This window comes from Sorex araneus, chromosome 6 (assembly GCF_027595985.1).
Source record: "Sorex araneus isolate mSorAra2 chromosome 6, mSorAra2.pri, whole genome shotgun sequence".
NCBI classification, from domain to species: Eukaryota; Metazoa; Chordata; class Mammalia; order Eulipotyphla; family Soricidae; genus Sorex; species Sorex araneus.
In genome coordinates this window covers 39,135,145-39,158,420 of record NC_073307.1, presented here as the reverse complement: position 1 = coordinate 39,158,420, position 23,276 = coordinate 39,135,145, and positions in this window count along the sequence as shown.

Here is a 23,276-nt window from a genome sequence, read left to right as displayed (position 1 = left end):
CCAATTACGAGATAGCAGCAAGGCAACTTCACCTGTACAAGTTTCCAGATTTGGGAGCTGGAATGCAGAAAATATCAACTACATATGCCAATATCTATTTGTTTTCTCAGTAACTGTTGTGCCCAGACATTATTGTAGGTAATATCATAAAAATGGATGATATTAATTGAAAATTGATAATAAGCCCAGAGAAGATAATGCTACAGATGAAAATTTGGAGTAAATGTATAAACAGTCAATAAGAAAATGCATTCCTTTTGATGGATAGAATCTAACAGGGATTTATTTGCCAATGTATCTTGCAGATGACCTTGACATATGCTACTTTAAAGATGTTTACAGATGGCTATTCAACTGACAAGTAGGGTTCTAATGATGGTGATAGAATCAGTGATGATAAAGTATTGAGTTTTATGGAAGGCATTCTATTCCATTATGCCTATGCATAATATGTTTCTTGAAGACTTTCATGATCATTGAGCCAGTTGTCCCTTAACTGGCAATGAGTAATCATTGATATTTACATTTAAAAGATCCTGTGTCTGGGGCTGGAGTGATAGCACAGCAGGTAGGGCGTTTGCTTTGCACACGGCCGACCCGGGTTCGAATCCCAGCATCCCATATGGTCCCCTGAGCACCGCCAGGAGTAATTCCTGAGTGCAGAGCCAGGAGTAACCCCTGTGCATCGCCGGGTGTGACCCAAAAAGCAAAAAAAAAAAAAAGAAAAAAGATCCTGTGTCTTGCTTAGTTATTGACTATCTTTTTTTTTCTTTTTTTATTGGGGGGTCTGCTCCAGCACTTCACTATCTTCTTGTGCAATTACTCTGATGATCACTCAGAGAGATAGGCTCAGTCCCAGGAAATATCCTAAAAGGTCAACTCAAAAACTCTCTTGACACATTGCCATTAACTCTCCAACATTCTCCTGAAAACCTTAAATTCCACCACATTGTAATGACTGACCTACCTCTTCTCATAGAATTAATAAAAGTATCTGACTACAATTCTGTCATTGATCTTACAGGATACTATGCTTAAAAATTGTAACATAATTTACAATGCTCTGTTTCTAGAGAGAGTAGACATAATTTAGTCAGCCTCAGGATTTTCTCTTTTGTTCCATGGTATTAGCTTATATTTCTAATTAAGTTTTTATTTTAAAATTTGTATTTTATATTAGGTAGCACGGTCTGTCGTCACCCCATTGTTCATCGATTTGCTGAACAAGCGGGCACCAGTGACGTCTCCATTGTGAGATTTCTGTTTTTGGCATATTGAATATGCCAGGGGTAAATTGCCAAGCTCTACCATGCAGGCAGGATACTTTCGATAGCTTGTCGGGCTCTCCAAGAGGGACAGAGAAATTGAACCTGGGTCGGCTGCATGCAAGGCAAACACCCTACCTGCTTTGTTATCGCTCCAGTCCTGATATTAGATAATATGGTTATAATCATTATTAACTTTGAACTATTTATACACAAAGTTACTGTACTGCACCTCCACTGAAGTGTCTATTGACCCTCCAGCTTTATCCTTATGTCATCTCTAGTCCTATCTTCAGTTACTCCTTAATACTATACTCAGTTTGTTAATAAGTTTTGTAATCCAATGCCAAGGACTTGCTATTGGTTTATTATCCACACCCTCCCAATTTTTGTCTTTCTCTGTTACACAAATGTGTGTGATCATCTTTAATGTGTCCTCCTTCCAATTTATAACACTTGAAATGATACACTCCGGTACCATTAACTTTGTGGTAACAGCCAGGATATAGAAAAAACTAGTTTAGAATTTAAAATTGGACTTTCAATATTTTAATTCATCTAATACTATAAGAAAAGAAATTTCTGCATTTCTCTCCCTTTTCAATTTGTTTCACCTACCCTCCCTGGTATATATTGTTATTCAATTCCTCTGTTTCTACCTCAGAAAACTCAAAGGTCACAGATTATAGGCTATAATCCAGTAAACTTGTTTTATCGCATGTATCATAGTCTACTTGCCATCCCATATAAGCAGAGGTCACAACACAGTTCAATCTTTATTGGCATGATGTTCAATGATAAATGTTTCATATGTTCCTGAAGATCTTTTGCCCAAAATTCACTCTGATCATTATTTATACAACTTTTACTTCCTTTTGATAGGCAATGAAAACCAACTTTGAAAAACTTAATAGTAATATTATTAGAACAGCTTATTTTAATAGCAGTTGGAGTAAATAAGAAATGAAAGAGAGAACAAGACCAGTCTGACCAAGAGAAAGAGTATGGCAATATCAACAGAAACGTGGATCTTCTCTCTAAGAACTATGTCAAGATGACTCCACTCTTGTAGTGAGGAAGCCATCATAGTAGAACCATCACAGTTTCCTTAAATCATCCTGGAAAAATATTATGTCACTCTATGACACATTATCCAAATACTCAAGTCATTCTACCTAACCAAAATACACTGCCTCTCTATTTTCCCCCAAAAGTTAGTTGTTATATAAAATTGGGATTTTTTTCCCTAGTAAATTTATTAGCACACCATTTTCTTCTAAAAACCATACTACTTGTATTCTTCATTAACAACTTTGCTAAATTTATAATCAATAGGTCATCATCAAAGTGATATCCTTGAAAGGTTTAACTTCTTATTTTAGCTAATTTAGGGCTGGAGCTATAGCACAGCGGGTAGGGCATTTGCCTTGCACACGGCTGACCTGGATTCAATTCCTCCATCCCTCTCAGAGAGCCCAGCAAGCTACCAAGAGTCCCACCTACACGGCAGAGCCTGGCAAGCTACCCATGGCGTATTTGATATGCCAGAAACAGTAACAACAAGTCTCACAATGGAGATGTTACTGGTGCCTGTTTGAGCAAATGTATGAACAACGGAACGACAGTGCTACAGTGCTACAGATGCATTGAAAAGTTTAATATATTGTAAATTCATGACAGGTTTGTTTCCTTAGACTAGTATTCTATTTCACTCATACACAGATGCCTTTTATTAGCAATTTTCAGCAGTTATCATTAAGTGTGCTGAGAACAGAAAATTGCACTTAGTTTTTGTGTAACTAGTCATATGGTTCTTGAAGATTCTGAAAGGGTTCCATCAAAGTCAAATAAAAAGAGTTTCCTACACAGAAAAAAAAAGTAAGTGCTATTAAACAAGATTAAATAGAGAGAGGAATTTCAAGACTATAATATCAACACTTCTGTATCCTTCTGTCTTCTATCTCTAGAATACTTTTATTTGTGCTCTGGGAATTCATTCATCACTTGAGTGAAATGTTGCATTTTTCCAAAACTCTTGTTAGAATGTAATAACTTTAAGAGTACTCTGGAAAAAATTGTTGGAAAGAAAATTCTATTTGTAAGTCTTAAACGCATGGATCCAAGAAGCAGGGATGAGTATGTTTATCACATGCAGTAAAATATTTGATTGAATTTGTCTTATTAAACATCTGTGCAATTTTTATGCATATCTCCATTGAAATTTCATATTGTTGTTTGACCACATAGTTTTGTTGCTCTGTCTTTGTAACATCTTTACTAGGATAATGCAAGTGCTTGCTCCTCAGTTCAGATGTTTACAATAAAGTTGGTTGACATAGATTTTAACAATGAAAGGCTATTTTGTCCACAGGGAATTGTGAGTTATAGTATGTACTGAAAACCATAATGCCCAAAAGGAAAGAGAAAGAGAGAAAAAAAGTAACTGCCACAGAGGTAGGCTGAGGGGTTGGAGGGTGACTGGAGGGAAACTGGAGGCATTAATTGTGGGAAATATACACTGGTGACTCTGTACTTTGTTTCCATTTTAATTGAACTCACTCACTCCAAATTCAGAGGTTGTTAAATGTTTATTTGAATATGTTATCCAAAGAAAAACAAAGAAGCCTTTGCTATTAATAGTTTTCACACCAATTAAGAGAACACTGGTAGAAATGATAATTATATATATTTTATATATTATTTTGAATTATGTATCTATATAGCATTAAGTCAGAACAAATATAAGGCCATATTTCTTACATTTCAATAAAAATTGTGATTGGAAGGGAAGAGGTGTATTTGCATTCATAAATGTCATTGCTTGATTTCAGTGACTGGTACCTCCAGCTCGAAATCTTCTCCCTCTGGGACTTATAATAGATGACTAGGAAAATGACATAGATACTTATACATATGCAGAGTGACACAGAAAACCAGAAAGAATTTCCCGGTCGAAGGGTTTCTCTAAATCATGAATCTATGGTGATACAAAGAGAGTTCACAAGTCTGTAATGTCTTAGGATGGTATTGAGCTATCACCAGCCTGATGGGTGGAGTTTAGCAGAAATTTGCCAGTAACTACTAGGATATGCAAGCACAGTGGTTTCTTACCTTGATTTTCCTGGGAGGAGCAGCTAGAAAGAGAGGTGGGAGTCTGAAAGCTTTCAGTTCAGCCATAAAAGTGGAGTTTAACTCTCATACCAGAAGTCAATGTAGAAGACACTATAGTATGTTTTCAAAATTGTAGTGAGATAGGAAAGGGAGGTGGCAAGAGACAGGGCCAAGAATCGGAGAATGAGACACTTGATTACATCTTTCCTCAAAGAACAGTGTCTCAAGGGCTAAGAACAACTTGGATCAGACCTGAGCACTGTCTATAAGACTAGAGTGTGAGGTGGTTCTGGGAGTGACCAGAAGATGGACTGTGTTGAAGGAAGAACAATTTTTGAATAAGAAACAGGATAGCTTATATGATCCAATGGTTGAACAGGAAAACTAAACCTTACAGCTAGAAGCTTCATTTTTTACTTCAGAGAAATGTCTGTAGTAAATAGAAACATAAGCACCTGCTTATATGCCTTACCATGTTTATCTTTCCATTGTATGTTTCAATTGAGAATTTTATAATTATTAGCTTTAGTAGGATAATAGTATCTAAATATGATAAATTTATTGCAAAGTTTTCCTTCTCTTAAACACATTGTTACATATAATCTCATATATATGTCTATCTGATGAATATACCCTTTGGTAAGCTTTGTGTTAGATGCTTTTGCATGTACATGAATCTTTAATTTCAGGGGAATAAATATTATTTAATTTTTTAAGAAAAATCTAGATTTTTTTAAAAAAAAAACCTGTTAATTATTTTCTTTTTTTTTGGTTTGGGGGCCACACCCAGCTGTACTAATACTTACTCCTGGATCTTCACTAAGGGATCACTGCTGGCAGGCTGAGAAAAACCATATGGGGTGCCAGGGACCAAACCTGGGTGAGCAGCATTGAAGGCAAGCACCATACCTGCTGTATTGTCACTCTGGTCCCCAAGGAAAATAATCTTTTGATGGATATATTTCTTCATAAAAAACTTAATATTCCTATATCCTTTTTATTCAGTTTTCTCTAATATGAGGCATAAAACTAAATGCTTTTATCTAAAATTATCGGTCTGGTGATTAATAGGTCTAATGACCTAAGTTTCACAATTTTTACATAAATTCATTAAAATGAAATATTTTGTCTATCTAAATATGGAGAGAATTTGTGCTAAAATTAAATAAAGAAATTCAGGCTAAAACTAAATAAATAAATGTCAGTGCAACTGGAATGTATTCCATTTCTGAAGATTATAATAAAGTGATATAATGTCAGAATATCTTAAGGATTAAGTGTTGAATGATATATGTTTATCACTGTATCACTGTCATCACATTGCTCATCGATTTGCTCAAGTGGGCAACAGTATCGTCTCCATTGTGAGACTTGTTGTTACTGTTTTTGGCATTTGGCATAATATGCCACGGTTAGCTTGCCAGGCTCTGCCGAGTGGATGAGATACTCATGGTAACTTGCTGGGCTCTCTGAAAGGGGAGGAGGAATCGAACCCAGGTTGGCAGCATTCAAGGTAAACACCAAACCTGCTGTGCTATCGCTCCAGTCCAATATATAATTAAAAGAAAGAAATTCTGTAGGCAATTTTATAGAGTTTCATTTTTTTAGTAAAATGGAGAAAGAAAAATGACTAGCATTTGTTTTTTTTCATTTTAGTAAAGAGAAGACAAAGAGTTCAGTAATATAATGACAATGTCTGTTTAGTTTTTTACTCCTAAGGCTCTTAGATAACAATGGATTTAACTGTGGCTCGAATTTAAAGCGAACTGTTATAGATCTTGACAGACATTGTACTTTAGAAGACAGATATAAAATAAGCATATAAAATATATTTCATATAACCTTTCATCAGAGAGATGAAAATTAAAGTAATAAAATACTACTTTGTATCTATTCAAATGCCAAGAATCAAAATCATACCACCACATGTGGGCAAAGATGTAGAGCAATAGGAATTCTCATTTATTGCTACAGAAGGGCAAAGTGATAGAGTCACACTGGAAAAGAGTTGACTGTTGATTTTCTTTTTTTAATAAAACTAATCAACATTTTGGGGACATGGTGCCACCAGCAGGTAAACCTGTACCTATGGGGCTAGTGCATCAGCAGCTTGATGATGCCTTCAGACTTCCAGATACCCTAAAATTGCTGCTGTGCCTTTGTCAGACCCCAACAACTTGGGGCCAAGATTGCCAAGAATTAAATGGCCAAATGTTAGGTATATGGGTAACACACCTGTTGGGGTCTCAGTAGCCGGCCTGAGACTTTGATTAAAACCCCTGCCCCTGAAAGCAAGAGCCAGCCCTGTTTACAGGGGCCCTGGGGCCCTGCATTCCATACACTCCTGCATTCCACACACAGGCACTCTGGTTGAGGAGACAATGGGATGAGGGGTATGACAGTTAACATTTACCTGAGCTAGTTAATCCGGCCCTGAGATTGGGGAATACAAATCATTAACTAGCACCTGTACTGAGCTTGATGAGATAAGCATGATACCTGCATGGAATGCCCCCCCCATTGTGTGTATAAAATCCCCTGTGTAAGAATCAATAAACGAGACTGCTTGACCACCAGGCTCCCCCGCTCTGCTCAGTGATCTTCTCGGTCAGTTTCTTTCTCGGCAGTAGGAATCCTGCGGTGAGCAGACGGCCAGGGCAGAGGCTTCTCCCCTTCCCACTCCCTCTCCCATAGGGAGTAAGTTTGGTGACTTCGGGGCTCATACTCCAGCGTGCCGCGGTTGACTGGCCAAGACCCCGACACACACCCAAAAACCACCTCCAGCACAGCTTTACAAGCTCATTTATTGGCCTTATTACAGAAACCCATAAATTCGAAAGAGATCAAAAGATGCAGTTAGGACTTGTAGCACAAAGGTAGGTGGGAACCCATGACTAAGAGCCCCAAGGCTCGCTTGTATCAGGACTTGGCCTTCTCCCCCCCCAGGTCCCCAGTTTTCCAGTAGCTTGGCAGTCACACCCACAAACTGCCCCTGGTGCTACATAATCTTATCAATGGCCAAGACCCAGAGACTATAAACTAAAGCTTCCAGATGAGAATGTCCCAGAATGCCCTGATGCCACGCCAAGCTGTCTTCACTGGTGCACGTTGGAGTGGGGGGGCGGGTTGAGTTTCCCTCCCAGCCCCAGCAGCTGAAAACCTCCAGAACCCAACCACTGCCATGTCCAAGGCCACTCTCCACATGTTCGGATGAGCCTCACCCAAGACAGAATGAACCTCACCAGAGAGCGGACCAGCAGGAAAACCCAGATATGCAGGAACCCATGACTGAGATCTCCAAGCCTGCTTGGATCGGGACTGGGCCTCCTACCACCCATCCTCAGTTTTCCAGAAACTTGGCAGTCACACCAACAACTGTCCCTGGCACCATGTAATCTCATCAATGGCCAAGACCCAGAGACTACTATAAACTAAAGCTCCTGGAAGAGAATGTCACGGAATATCCTGGACATTATATTCTATCCATAACAAGCAATACAAAACAAATAGTCTAGCAATGAATGCCTTTTTGGCAGGTTTGAGTGGTGGTGAGACTGGTGTCAAAATATCGAATGTAACCAAAGTAGAGAGAGAGAATGGGGGGAATTGTCTGCCACACAAGCAGGGAAGGGTTGAAACAGGGGCGAGGGGAGGGAATACTGGGGATTTTGGTGATAGAAAGTGTGCTGTGCACTGGTGAAGGGATGAGTTTTTGATGATTATATGACCAAAGCTCAAACATGAAAGCTTTGTAGCTGTATCTCATGGTGAATCAAAAAAAAGGGGGGTATAATAATAAAATAATAAAATAAAGTTAAAATTCAGAATAGAATAAAAAAACTAATGTGCAGTTCATGCCCAACTCATTTAGCTTAATCAATGGCTGAATAAATAGCAGTACTCCTACATTATTTAAAAAAAAAACTAATCATCATATTGTCATGGGATCAGTAGTTGTGCTCACTTATACAAAAAATATTTATAGCATCTTTAATTATAGTTGTCAGACTTAGAAGGAGAGATTGTGCTTCAATAGATGAGTGCATAATCTATGGTATATACAGGGAATGGATATAATTCTGCATTAAAATTCTCTTAAAATTATGAAAATAAGTGGTATTTAAGTGCTTCTTACTAAGTGAAATAAATCTATATGAAAAGGCCTCATACTATATAATTGCAACTAGATAAAATTCTGAAAAACAAAACAAAGTATTTCCAGAAAGATATTTTACCTTTTTGGAGTAAAGATAATGGTTTTCAGAGTTTGGGGTAAAGAAAGGTGAAGGACAGAGGAATTTTTTTTAAAAATTTTTATTGAATCACCATGTGAAAAGTTACAAAGCTTTCAGGCTTAAGTCTCAGTCATACAATGATCAAACACTCATCCCTTCACCAGTGCACATGTTCCACCACCAAGAACCCCAGTATACCTTCCATCCCACCCCTACCTCCACCTGTGTGGCTGATGATTTTCACTTTACTTTTTCTTTACTTTGATCACATTAAATATTTCAGCAGAAAAATCACTATTATTATTTGGAATTTTCCCCCAACAATCAGATCTGCCGAAAAGGCATCATTTTATAATTTGTTTTCCATTGCTGAGAATGAAGAGTATATGTGGATGTGCCGTTTTGGATTTCTGGTATTTTAGTAATTAAGTCCAGAGAAATTTCTGCCAGAAGTCACATCATTGCAAGCTCATACCTCTCTTTAGTGGGCCTTATCAGATGGCGGTCACCACACTGTTGGGGAAAGGAAAGGCCAAGAGAGAAATACCTTTCCCCTCCCAGGGCAGCATGGGGCCGTAGCTTAGTTCACAGTCTAGAGGCATTTCTGCAAGAAGCTGCTGGGTGCCAAAAGTAGTTAGTTGGCCTCCGGGATTGTGGGCGTTCAGGATCCAACAGGAATTTTTTATCCTTGAAATTTTCTGTTTAATGTTATAATAGTAAAAAAAAAATAATTGCTTTTTTAAGTCCAAGAGAATGTATAAAGTCAAAAATGAACCATAATAAAAATGATAAAAAATTGCTTAATTCTGATGAATCAGTCAGTGTAGGTTCATCAATTTTAACAATATTTTACTCTTGGTAGAGGGAAAAATTACGTGCTAGAGAGTGGTCATGGAATCCCTATACTGTTAGCTCAATTTTATTGTGAACTTAAAAATGGAAATGTTCAATGAGTTCAATTCAGATTATTTTGTGTAAAAAAGAGTGAGGGCTATTACTCAAATTATAAAAATACTTTTGTAATCACTGAAGATTCTTCCACTGATAATAGGATGCACACTGAATGTTGAGTTTCCCCTATATATTTCTGATGCTCGAGGCAGAATAAAAAGTAATATGAACATCTGTATCAAATGAGCAGTGCCACCATCAGTTCATGAATTTATTTGAACAGTTTTGTGCTAACTCACTTGCCATGTTAGCCATGTTCCCATGTTTTATACTTTTATTTATTTATGTTTTGTCGTGGATCCACACCTGGTGGTGCTCCGTGCTTACTCCCGCTGCATTTTGGGATCACTCCTGACCGGGCTGGCAGAACCATATGGCATGTTGTGTATGACCCCGGATTGGTGGCATGCAAGGCAAAACCCCCTAGCCCCTGTCCTATTGCTCCAGCATCATGTTTTATATTTGACCCAATGTTCTCAGTCTTACTTTATGTCAGAGGTAAAAAGAGTTCAACTAATCAATCAACATAAATCCCAAACAACAATACTACTTAAATAACTCAAAATACATTTTCAACTGATATTCAGCACTGCCACCTCTGAATCACCTGTTTTTAAAAGTAACTAAATCATAAAGCAGCCAGCTTCAACCTTTAAGATGGTGGTATTGTTCCATTAAAGCTGCTTTTTCCCTTATTTTTTAAATGTAAGCATTATGATTTACCAAGTTATCCATAGTGGAATTTCAGTCATACAGTTTGCCAACACTTATCTAATCATCAGTATCAACTTCCCACCACCGATGTTCCCCTTTTCCTTCCAACACTCACCCCCGGCCTGCTTCATAAGCAGGCACATTTTAAAATTTGATTGGTTTAGATTTCATGATTCTAGTTTTGTTGTTCCTGTGGGTCATATATGTAGTTCTATAAAACCTCTTCACCACCTTGTGTCTGGGGCCTCTGCCATCTGCCTCTTGCTCCGTGCCCCCTGCCCTCTATTCCCTGTCCTATGACCACTTCCTCCTGCCCCTTTTACCCTCCAACGGTCTCTTCTTGTTTCCCCTCTTTGAAATTAATTATTTGTGAGTGATGAGTTACAGTAGTACAAGAGTTAAAGACTTTGGTGCATTGCTGTACCTCCACTTTTAGAGAATAAAGTTTGCTTAAACATTAGAAATACAAGAATCAGCATATCCAATACGTATATTGAATTATGGTGCTCGTGGTCAAAATAATGTCAAAGTTTTTATAGTATTGCATGTAACATTAATCAACAAAGAGAAAGTTCTACACTTTTGTTTAATTTTAAATTCACATATAATTTAAATTTACTTTCTTTTTGTCTAACCCATACCAGATTGTTCGCATCTCAAATAGCTTGAGTAATTTATGATTTATTGAGGAATATGGTACTTTTTTCTACACCAATTAAAAGTTGAGAGAATTACAAATTACATTACACATCCACGTACACAAAGTCTGTCAATACCAGCACAGCCAAAACACAGCCAGCTGCTTCCAAGATGCTATCACGTGGTAATTAAAATAGCACCAATAATGTCTCACTAATGTTAGGAACAGAAAATATTTTATCTGGGAAAAGCAGGAAGTATATTTAGATGGTTGGGATTTGTGTTTCATATTAAAAGAACAGATGCTTCAAAAGATTAATCTTTGGTGCCAAAGTGTCTGTCTATGCAGAATTTTGGATATGATGGAACTTATAAGAGCCAGATCTCTTCCCCAGTGTTAGTCCTTTACACGGTGATCTCTGAGACTTCTCTGTAGATCAATAGACAGGTAGAATATTAATATGCATTCTGAAAATGGGTTTTCTGCTCAAACAAAATATGGAAGCATTGTTAAAGTTGTATATTTTCTCTCCCATGAACTGTCAGATTTATATATATATATATATATACTCCCATATCTTATGAATATTTCTAGAGAAATTGCATCATTCTCCCAAATTATTTAACTCTACAACCTGTGCCAGACTAGCTATTAATCAATAGGCAGATGGAATTCATGTCTGGAATACCAATAATGTTGAGGAAAATATACATATCAATTTTTTAATATATCAAGAGAGTTAACACTCTGAAAAAAACAGAATTTATTTGGGCTTTCCATGTTTATTTCAGAATTGAATATGCTTATTTTGATATGCTTGGTGGGTTCAAACTTGATTTTTTTCAATGAGTAAGGTCCTTATGGAATTGATCCAGCATTTTCTTTCCCCAAAGAATATCTATTAGGGTAATGTTGCATATAACTCACTTAAGAGATTGCTGCTTTAAATCCCATTCACTACATTTGTCATTCTGCTCATCTAAGGATATCATAATATTTTCCTCCTTGGATCCTCCTGGAACTGCCAATTCCCCTGGGTCATTGGATAACTATGGGTCTGGTGTGGGTGCCAAACAGTCTCTGGCTGAAGGAGACTGCTTAGAATATACAAGAGCCTGGGATTAATGCAGGACACATGGTGAAGAGGTCTCCTGCTTCAGACAGCTGGAGGCAGCGGGGTTAGTGACCTGCATTCACCCAAATCTCTGCTCCTCCATTGGACTGTTATAGCTTAACATAAGCACTGACACTGACATTGGGACCAAAACAAGACCAAACAGTAATGTTTGATTTTAACATCCTCTTGCTGCGCATCCTTCATCTTTTTTCATATCCCAACTAATCCTGCTCTTTGAAACCCCCAGGCAGATTTTTCTCTCCTCCAGAGCCTTCCTGATAAAATTCCACATTTCACTTCTGTTTTGAAATTACCAACCCTTTAATGGTGATCTGTGCTGTCTTTTGTATTCTCAACTAACTGATCAAAAATTATGTCCCAGCCCTCAGTGGCTTTATTATATAAAGTGAAATGGAGGAAATACAACATATGGAAGGGAGGAGAGAATCGTAGTTGACTATGCAAAGAAAAAGAAGTGAAAGAAACAAAGTGATTCTAAGAGACAAGCTCAGGATAGGAAATGATGGAACCCCTAGAAAGTTCAAACCTTAAGGAGAAATTATATGGACTGGAAAACGATCAGGTTGGTTCCAGCATTCTCTAGACCTTTATCATAGACTGCAGTTCCAAACCCGATATCCAGGAGGTGCATGAAGTGCCTCTCTTTATAATATGGAAATAAGAAAATTTTTCATTTTCCTTTTTCAAGAAAAAATAAAGAGGCCTCAGAGGAAATTTTGGCATATATTGATAAATAAGGTGAGGAAAAATGCAAGCCTCACTTGTTTTATAACCTCTATAATAAAGTCAGCTGCACTGGGACTTCTCAAACTTGAGTACTTGAATGTGCACATAGATCCATTGACATCTTACCAAAATTCAGGTTTTGATTCATTAATTCTGGATACACACATTGAATAATGTTTGCCATCCAGGCATCCTTGGGAAGTTTCCAGTGTTTGTACTATACTCCATGGAAAATTTCAGCCAAGAAAGTGAAAGACTTATGCAAGTGGTCCTTGAGAAAGAAGACACATTGAGGATTTCCTCCAAGCTCCCAGGATGATGAGACAGAAGCATCTCAAATAGACTAAAATAAAGTGAGACCAGAATACAACAGGAAAAACTAGATCCAAAGGAGCAAGGTCTCCAGATGAAGAATATCCACAGGAAAATTGAGTATCTTGAAATACTCAGGATAATGTAGATAATAATAGGTCTGATATTTACTTATTATTTTATTAAAGGTAAAAAGTATACCCAAAGGATATGAAAGAAATTCATCCATTGTAACAAATTTGCCACTTTGGTACTTTGGTGGCAGGATATTGAAAATTGGGGTGAGAAAGTTATGGTAACTTCTTAAGTTGTATTAACTCTGTACCTTCTACCCCTCCTCAGTTTTGATTAGATGCTTAAATCTCTCTGAAAAAATAAAAAAAAATATTATTTTTTAAATAAATGGAAAACCCTGGCAGTTATTATATACAGAAAAAATGAACACAGATAGTATAAAGGAGAAATAATTTCAGCAAATATTTGTACTTGTGTCTACAGGGAACAATACTCACAAAGTCAATCCCAGTCCTGTAATTTCTGATGAGACACTTAATAGGCAAAGCAAAACTCCCTAGTATGCAGGAGATAGGGAAAGAAAGCATACCAGTGAGTTGATTATTTTTGAGTTAAAACATCATCTGCCATGGCCATAAGTAAACGAATCATCTGTGAAATGAATGAATCAATCAATTACAGGTACCTGTAATAGAAATGTGAAGCATGAATATAATGAAAATGACCATACACAGCCAGAACAGTTGATGGTAACTTATTCCATGAAACAGAAAGCGCTATTATTACCATTATTATATTTGTTCTTTGAGGCCACACTTAGCTGTGCTCAGGGCTTGCTCCAGGCTCTGTGCTCAAAGATCAGTCCTGGAGGGACTCAGGTAACCAAATATGCCCAGGACTGTACTGAAGCTGGCTACAAACAAAGAAAATGCCTTAACTGCCATAATGTCTATGGCCCCTGAGAAATACTATTTTTAATACAAGGAATTTAGAGGTAATTAACTCTGCATTTATTAATGGCATCATGCATAATTAATTTAAAATAAGCAAATCAAGGGCTGGCCACTGTGAGGACTTTGGGAACAGACTGTTCTGCAAAAGCCTGAAACAACCTGAGCAAGCTGTATTTTGGGGTGGGAAATAAGGAGTGGGCTGATAAATATTGACAATACTGCCCTGATGACAACTTAGCCCTCTGACTGTGAGGTGCAGGCAGAGGAGCCCCTGTCACTTGGATGGAATTTCAGTCTTATTAAGAGGATATAAGGAAAGAGCAGAACTAAGATCAAAGAGCCCATTGCTTTTAACAAGTTACAGTAGGTTTTTGTAATTCTTCTATTTTTAATGTTCCTTTAGACTGAAATGATTGTTTTTTAAGAAAATAAAATTAATAAAGCTTATGTGGCCCCGGGAGACAGCTCAAAAGCTGGAGTGTATGCATTTTATGCTAGAACTCCAGCTTTATCCCTGGCACCATATGGTTGCCCCAAGCAAGGCTGGCAGAAACAATCCCATGCATGTCCAAGTGTAACCCAAAAAACAATCAATAAAAACATTTCAACAGGTTGGTTGGGAAACTGGTCCAGTTGTTACAACAGAAATGAACCTCTTGTAATTTTATACTAGCAACTTAATTTTCTTAATTCAGTTCTCTTTTTTATTGATTTCTTTTTCTAAATTAATTAAATTTCATGAGTACAGCTTCATACATTGATAAAAGTACATTATACACCTTTCTCACACCGAACATCTATTACCATTCACTCCTATAAAACTGACCCTCCACCTCTTTCAATTGCACTTCTTTTCCTTTTTCTCTGATACTTTTGCTGAGCTGTTTTACTTCATTTGCTTTGGTTCTTTATATTCAGTGAAAGAGTAGAAGCTAGCAATTATTTCTCATCTTTTTACTTATTTTATTTACCATAACATAATTATCTCAGGTATATCCATGTAGACACAAAGGTAAGACTCTATCTTTTCTTATAGCTGAGTAATATTCTTTTGGGCACTTGAATTATTTCCATATCTTAAGTGTTGTAAATAAGGGGGCACATATCTTTGATTTAGTGTTTCAGAGGTCTATATATCAAGTCATGGAATTTCTGGATCATGTGATCAGATCATTCAATTCTAAGTATTTAGGTGGGAGGGACTCTTCATACCATTTTACAGAGATGCTCTGTTAAATTCTTCCAACCATATGCCAGAAATTTTATTCTCTTCACACTCTGCCAACAATTACTGTGTCCAGTAGATTTTAATATAGACCACTGTCACTGATGTGAAGTGGTCTCTTACATTGATTAGCATTTTCCTAATAATTTCAGGGGCTATTTTTCATGTTACTAATCAGTGCATTTTCTATAGGAAAGTGTGGATTCAGTATTTTTTCTTTTATAAAAACTTGTATGTGTGTTTTAATATTGTCTGAGAATTTTTTGTACTTTGGCTATTTACCTCTTTCAGTAGCCAATATATTAAATATTTTGTTGCTTTTAGTAGCATATCTTTGCATTTGATGATAGCACTATGTAGAAACTTTTAACTTTGATGACAGCCTATTTATTTTTTTTGTTTCCTTGAAATTGTTAAGTCTCCAAAGGCCACTGTGAAGAAGCATCACTTTAAAGTTTTCCTATTCTATTTTGTGGTTTTATGTATTAAATTGATATTATATATAAATTAGATCTATAAAGTATTAAATATAGTATGTATCACTTATATATAATACAATTTTCTTAAGAGAGCAGCTACTTTTATTGAATTTAAGAGATAATACAGGGGTTAAGAAACTTCCCTTGGGGGTGTCAGAGCTATAGTACAATGGGTAGGGCATTTACCTTGCATGCCTCCGACCTGGGTTCCATCGTTTTAATTCCATATGGTTCCCCAACCACCACCAGGAGTAACTCTTGAGTGCAAGCCAGGAGTTAGCCCTGAGCATCACCAGGTGTTACTGAAAAAGCCAAAAAAACAAAAAGGAAATTTCTTGTACACAGCTGATTCTGAGTTAGTTTCTGGCACCATTTGTGGTTCCCCAAACATACCCAGAGTGATCCCTGAGCACAGTGTTTTGTTTATCCATATTCCTCTCAAATATAATAAAATGAATATATTTAATGATAAGTGATACTACTGTTGGTACACATTCTTTCACTCAAATATTTTTTGCATACAGCCATATTAACTGTTCTAGAGAAAGGCAGTTTTGAGAAAATCAAAGGTGATGCCTTCACAGAGCTTTATTTTAAGAGTACACAGAAAATAGCAGAAAAATATATAAAATAATGTAAAGAAGTGAAAAATATGAGAAATATTGTAGGTTTGAGAAGCTAGAAAGTTATGGAAAATGCAGGAAATAAGAAGATTTCATTAAAACATAAAACTAGTATAAAATGGCCAAACTTTAGTTTCTAAATTCCTTTTTTTTTCAAAAGTGAGTAAAAATTATTTTTAAGATTGACCTGGAAAATTTGGGGAAATATTAAATGAATACATTCTATACATATTCATGTATAGTTGTTTTCTTCTGTGATGAAAACAAACCTTCCACAGGAATGCTTAAATATAATCACATTACTTCTTCAATTCTGAATTCAAGCCTGCCAAAAGTGGTGGGGATTATCCAGTAGCCAATTTTGGTCCCTTCTAATTTTGTTATACTTCTGTGACAGGCAGTCTGCTGTGTGTTTGAATAGAAGCTCAGAGAGATTGGGGGAGAAGGATTAGACCAAAGATCCTGTAAATCCTATAAAATACTACTTAACTAAAAAATACTATAGCTACCAGAATTTATTTAATCTGATAGTAGGGTGAATGTAGACATTGTTAAAATAAAGTCAGCCCTATAAAAATGCTCTAATGCCTAAATCATTTTGCCTTCTTCCTCCTGTCTTACCTAGGATGGTGGTGGATGTAAGGGGCAAGGATAACTTCTTAATGTCTCCTACACCCTTATCTTACTTCATATTTCCCTAACACCTCTTAGAGAAACAGGAATTTCTGGAAAATTCATAATAATTTTCCTGTTGGTTAATTGGTTTAGACCATGAAAAGGGCTGCTATACTGTGCTTCTCTCCCCCTGCATAAGGTAGGAAGCCAAGTTTTGATAGCTTGTTAGAGAAAGTTGGAAAAGCTTTTTTTTGTTGTTTCAGGTGGAAATGGGGATATTTCAATGATAGGCTATTGTCTCTTTGTAATAGCTGCTGTATCTGGTTTGTGTTCCACACAGCCATCACCATCACTAACAGCTGCCCAGCGTGAGGTATTGACCTTTAATTGCAGTCGTCATCCTGAAAACTATTTTATCACTACCTAAAATAGTTTCTTTTATACTTTCACAATTTCGTGATCATGATAGTTTCACAATAGACTCTAGATACTCTGGCTACAGTTTTCCAGATGTGCCTCTAATTATTAACAAATCATTAATCCTATTGTTTCATCAATGGTTAGCTATGGTTAACCTTAAATTACCCCTCCACCATTTTCATAAAACTCCTAGAAATTTATCCATTAAAACCAAGAATCTGTCTTTGGAGTCTCAGCTTTTCAGGGACAATTTCCAGTTGCAATCAACCAATTCATTTTCCTATTGTCACGCGCAAATTTATTCGGAGAAGCTGGGAAAAGAAAAGCTGATCATATAAGACATTTAGAAGATTGAAAGGGCCAAACACAGAGACCATTTGGAGGTGGTTGATAGAAAATTAGACAGAGTTAGAGAAACTTCTAGGATTCTGGTCAGACACTGGTGACTGAATGATAGACATTCAAGAAGATGGAAGGTCAGGGGTCAATAGACTTGAGTAACTACCAAGATTATGTTTCAAAATTAAAGCTGCATGTTCTTGTCTCAGAATGGTAAGGTTAAAGTGGAAAGGAATTCTGCCAGACAGAAAGAGAAAAATACAGGCACAAATGCAGACACTAGATTGAATATAATTAGTAGGTGCCACTTCTGGTACATACCGAAGCTGTCACTCAGATGATAATAATCCAGGTGCAGGCCAGAAGATTTATTTCTATTTGGTAGAGAACTATTACTTGAAGATAAGCCCATGCTCTTACTGGGTTTAAATAGTAGGAAGAGAAGAAGGGCAGAGAGACCTAAGATAGGAATATGTGGCATGAGCGTTTAAGATTTCAGAGATGGGTCAGCTCCACCTTCCTTAAAGACTGACCTGGGAATATAAGACATTTGATGTCTCAAGAAATTGCAAACCTAGTCTGCATTCTGATGTAAGTTTTTATCAAACAAAAGGATATAGAGAAGCCAGAGAAAAGAACCGTGATTAATTGGACAATGAGAATCACAATTATTATGACAAAAATTGATGAAGACAAAAAGAATATGATATTTTACTCTTTTTTTGTTCAACAAGAACTTTTTATAATAATGGAAATAGTCTACGTAATGATAGGAATACCATACATGATATTGAGTACTTGAAATGACGCTAGGTCAACTCAGGTATAAAATGTTATGCTATTTAATTTAAGTTGAGTTGAACTGAAAAAACCACATGAGTTAATGTCTCTCACATTGGGCAAGGTAGATCTACATGTTTATTGGAACAATGGGCCTAGAACCAAGAAGGGTGAAGTAATATATTGCCGTTACCTACCCAACTGGACACAGGGTACCAGAGAATTTGAATGAGTCCTTATCTTCCCAGGTCTCTTACTATCTATATTACTCTCTTTAAGGATATAAGGTAAACTAAAAGAAGAAATAGTGTTTAAGAAGCAGAGAGTAAGAGTACTGTGGTTAATAATAAAGTTTTTGACTAGGGCTTTTTGACTAGGGGCTACTGATCAATATGTATTGTTCTAGGGAACATATATCTGTAATTTCTACTGCCATTGTCATATATATGTATATATATGTTATGTGTCATATATATATATACACATATATATATATGTTCCACTGGACTCTGCACCAGAGGCTGTTTCCACTTGGGGCGCCCCAGAGGAGGGGGGCGGGTGAGAGCCTTCTCTGCCCCAAGGGACGCAGCCCTGGCAGCCAACCACTTGGAGAGCCCGAAAAGCTACCAAGAGCATTCCGCTCACGTGTCACACACCAGAGCCTGCAAGCTCCCTGTGGTGGATTTGATATGCCAAAAACAGTAACAAAAACGAATAAGGAGAAGCTGCTAAGATCTCAGGGCTGGGACAAATGGAGACATTACTGGTGCCCACTCGAGTAGATCAATGAACAATGGGATGACAGTGATACAGTGACAGTGATATTCTATGTATAATATATAAGATACATAATAATACAATTATATATAATTATGTTATATAATATGTCTAATATATATTATATATGTATAAATGTTGGTTTAGGGGACATACCTAGTTGTGCTCAGGTTGTACTCCTGGCTTGGTGCTCAGGGATCACTCCTAGCAGACTGGAGGACCATACGCATTCCAGAGATCAAATACAGGTCAGTCACCTTAAAGGCAAGTGCCTTACCACTTGCAAGTTGCACTATATCTCTCATAAATTTGTGTGTCTGTGTGTGTAAAATGAAGTGTCAAATTGTGGAACATCTGCATAATTTCTTAAGAAAATAGTTTTTATGTTACTACTGCAAAATAATTTATGTGAGAAAGAGAATAAGAGGAATTCTTTGATAGGATTTCAGATAACACATTACAAAGAACCTGCAAAAATTTACCACTTGTCAAGTATCAAAGTATCAAAGAACCACTTTCTCAGTTATCTAAAAAAAGATATTTAAATGATCTTCCTTTATTCAATTGTATTCCTATGTGAGTCAGGATTTTCTTTACATTAATCAAAACAACATTATGAAACAGGTTTAAAGCAGAGCAGGTATAAGGAGCCAGCAATGTTATATCGAGTGAGACATTAAAGAGATTAGCAAAATTGTAAAACAATGATACTTATGTTTTTCAGAAATGTATCAATTGTCAGTAAAAAATTGTAGTTGATTGGCAATGGGCATTTTTTATTTAGAATTGAACATAAATATTTTAAAATCTTCTATTTTAAATGATCATAAAAAACTACCTGTGAACTGCAAATATAAGCAAAATTCCTTTGAGGCCCTAATCTACTAATAGGGGCATAAATTGATCCAAGATAATAAAGTTTAAGAACTGCTAATATAGAAAAATTGTTGATTAATCAGGATCTGGTTCAAATCTGTCTTTCAGAACTTTGTCTTTATAATCTTAATTAAGGAAAATTTTATCTTAATCAAAATAGCATTGGTCTATAACTTCATACTATATTTAGATACAATATTTTATCAACATTTATATGTATAAATTATACTCATCAGCAAATGTCTTGTTCTTATCCATCACTCTACAAATGACCCCTTTTATACCAAACTTACATTCCCTGCTTCCTCCTTTCCTTCTGATAACTATTTTGCTCTATTCTAACACGCAAGCAATAAAAAAGAACAAAATTACCCCTTTTCCCAAAATTACTTGTCATCCCCTCTCTCCGTGTATCATTTGTGTAAATGTTCCTTTGAATGGGTATATATAAAGTCAGCGTGAGAGAGACAGAAATAAACTTACATATACATAAACAGATACAGTTAAACAACTGTCCTTTTATGAAGTAGAAAATGATGTATTTATGTACAAAGATAAAAGAGTTGATGTAATAAAATTTATGTCATAAAAAATATACAATGGCTATATTACTAGTGACGAATAGCCAAGGAGAAGGAATTAATCTAATCGTTTCATTTTTAGTTTTGTTGTTACACATTTATTTTTATTTAATTTTATTTTTAAATGTTTCTTTTTAAATTTTTTTAATTACTGTGAGATAGGCCCTTAAAAAGCTGTTCATGATTTGATTTCAGTCACACAGTGTTCCAACACCCACCCCTTCACCAGTGTACATTTCCCAGCACCAGTGGCCTCAGTTTCCCTCCCATCAACAATCTCCCTCCCTCCACTCCTCAGTCTGCTTCTATGGCAGGATATTTTCTTCTTCTTCTCTCTCTCTCTCTCTCTCTCTCTCTCTCAGTCTCTTTCTCTCTCGCTCTCTCTCTCTCTGTGTTACTCACTCTTCCTTTCAAGAATTGTGGTTTGCAATATAGATACTGAAAGATTACCAGGAATATCTCTTTACCTACTTTTAGCATTCAGTTCTTGTTCAACTTGATCATTTCCAGCTATTATTGTCACACTGTTCCCTTCTCTATCTTACCTATCTTTCACCCTATACACACTTGTGATTGGATCCACCCATTGACCAATCCTCCTAGCCCCTGTTTTCCCTGACTATGAATATTAGCCTTTTAATAAGAGCAGTTCTTATTTCCATCAGTACTAAGAGAGGCTAATACTTATTTATTTATTTATTTATCTGAGATTGGGTGGTACATTTATTTATTTATTTTTTGAAGAACATAGCACAGCGGTTGGGGGTTCGCCTTTCACGCGGCCGACCCGAGTTCGATTCCTCCACCCCCTCAGAGAGCCCAGCAAGCTACCGAGAGTATCAAGCCCACGTGCAGAGCCTGGCAAGCTACCCGTGTGTATTGGATATGCCAAAAGCAGTAACAATAAGTTTCTCAATGAAAGACGTTACTGGTGCCCGCTCGAACAAATCGATGAGCAACGGGATAACAGTGAATCACCATGAGGGTACAGTTACAGATTTACACATTTTCGTGCTTGTGTTTCTGTCATACAATGTTCGAGAACCCATCCCTCCACCAGTGCCCCTTCTCCAATACCGATGAACACAGTATCCCTCCCACTCCCCAACCCCATCCCAACACCCCACCCTGCCTCTGTGGCAGGCATTCCCTTTTGTTCTCTCTTTCTTTTTGAGTGTTGTGGTTTGCAATACGGGTATTGAGTGGCCATCGTGTTCAATCTATAGTCTACTTTCAGCATGCATCTCCCTTCCTGAGTGGGTCCTCCAACCACATTTTACTTGGTGTTCCCTTCTCTATCTGAGATGCCTTTTCCCCCAGCATGTGAGGCCAGCTTCAAAGCCAAGGAGCGAACCTCCTGGTACTCATTTCTACTATTGTTGGGTGTTAGTCTCCTATTCTGTTATTTTATATTTCACAGATGAGCGCGATCTTTTTATGTCTGTCTCTCTCTTTCTGACTCATTTCACTTATCATGATACTTTCCATGTTGATCCACTTATATGCAAAGTTCATGACTTCATCTTTTCTAACAGCTGCATAGTATTCCATTGTATAGATGTACCAAAGTTTCTTTAACCAGTCATCTGTTCTTGGGCACTCAGGTTTTCTCCAGATTCTAGCTATTGTAAACAGTGCTGCGATGAACATATTAGTGCAGATGTCATTTTGACTATACTTTTTTGCTTCTCTGGCATATATTCCCAGAAGTGGTATTGTGGGGTCAAATGAGAGCTCAATTTCTAATTTTTTGAGAAGCATCCATATTGTTTTCCAAAAGAGCTGAACCAGTTGGCATTCCTACCAGCAGTGTAGAATGGTACCTTTCTCCCCACACCCATGCCAACATTGGTTGCTTTTGTTCTTTTGGATGTGTGCCAGTCTCTGTGGTGTGAGTTGGTATCTCATAGTTATTTTGATCTGCTTCTCCCTGATGATTAGTAATGAAGAGCAATTTTTCATGTGCCTTTTGGCCACTCATATCTCTTCCTTGAGAAAGTTTCTGTTCATTTCTTTGCCCCATTTTCTGATGGGGTTGGATGTTTTCTTCTTGTAGAGTTCAACCAGTGCCTTATATACCCTTGAGGCCAACCCCTTAACAGATGGGTATTGGGTGGATATCCTTTCTCATTCCTTAGATTGATTGTCTTTGTATCCTGGTCACTGTATCTTTTGCAGTGAATAAGGTTCTTAGTTTAATACAGTTTCATTTGTTTATCTGTTTCCATTTGGTTGATCAATCAGATGTCATCTTTGAAGATACCTTTAGCTTCAATATCGTGGAGTGTTTTTCTGACCTTGTCTTCAATGTACCTTATGGATTGTGGTCTGATGTTGAGGTCTTTAATTCATTTTGATCTGACTTTTGTGCATGGTGTCAGGTCAAGGTCTAAGACCATTCTCTCGCAAGTGGTTGTCCAGTTATGCCAACACCATTTGTTAAAGAGGCTATCCTTGCTCCACTTTACATTTCTTGCTCCCTTATCAAAGATTAGATGATC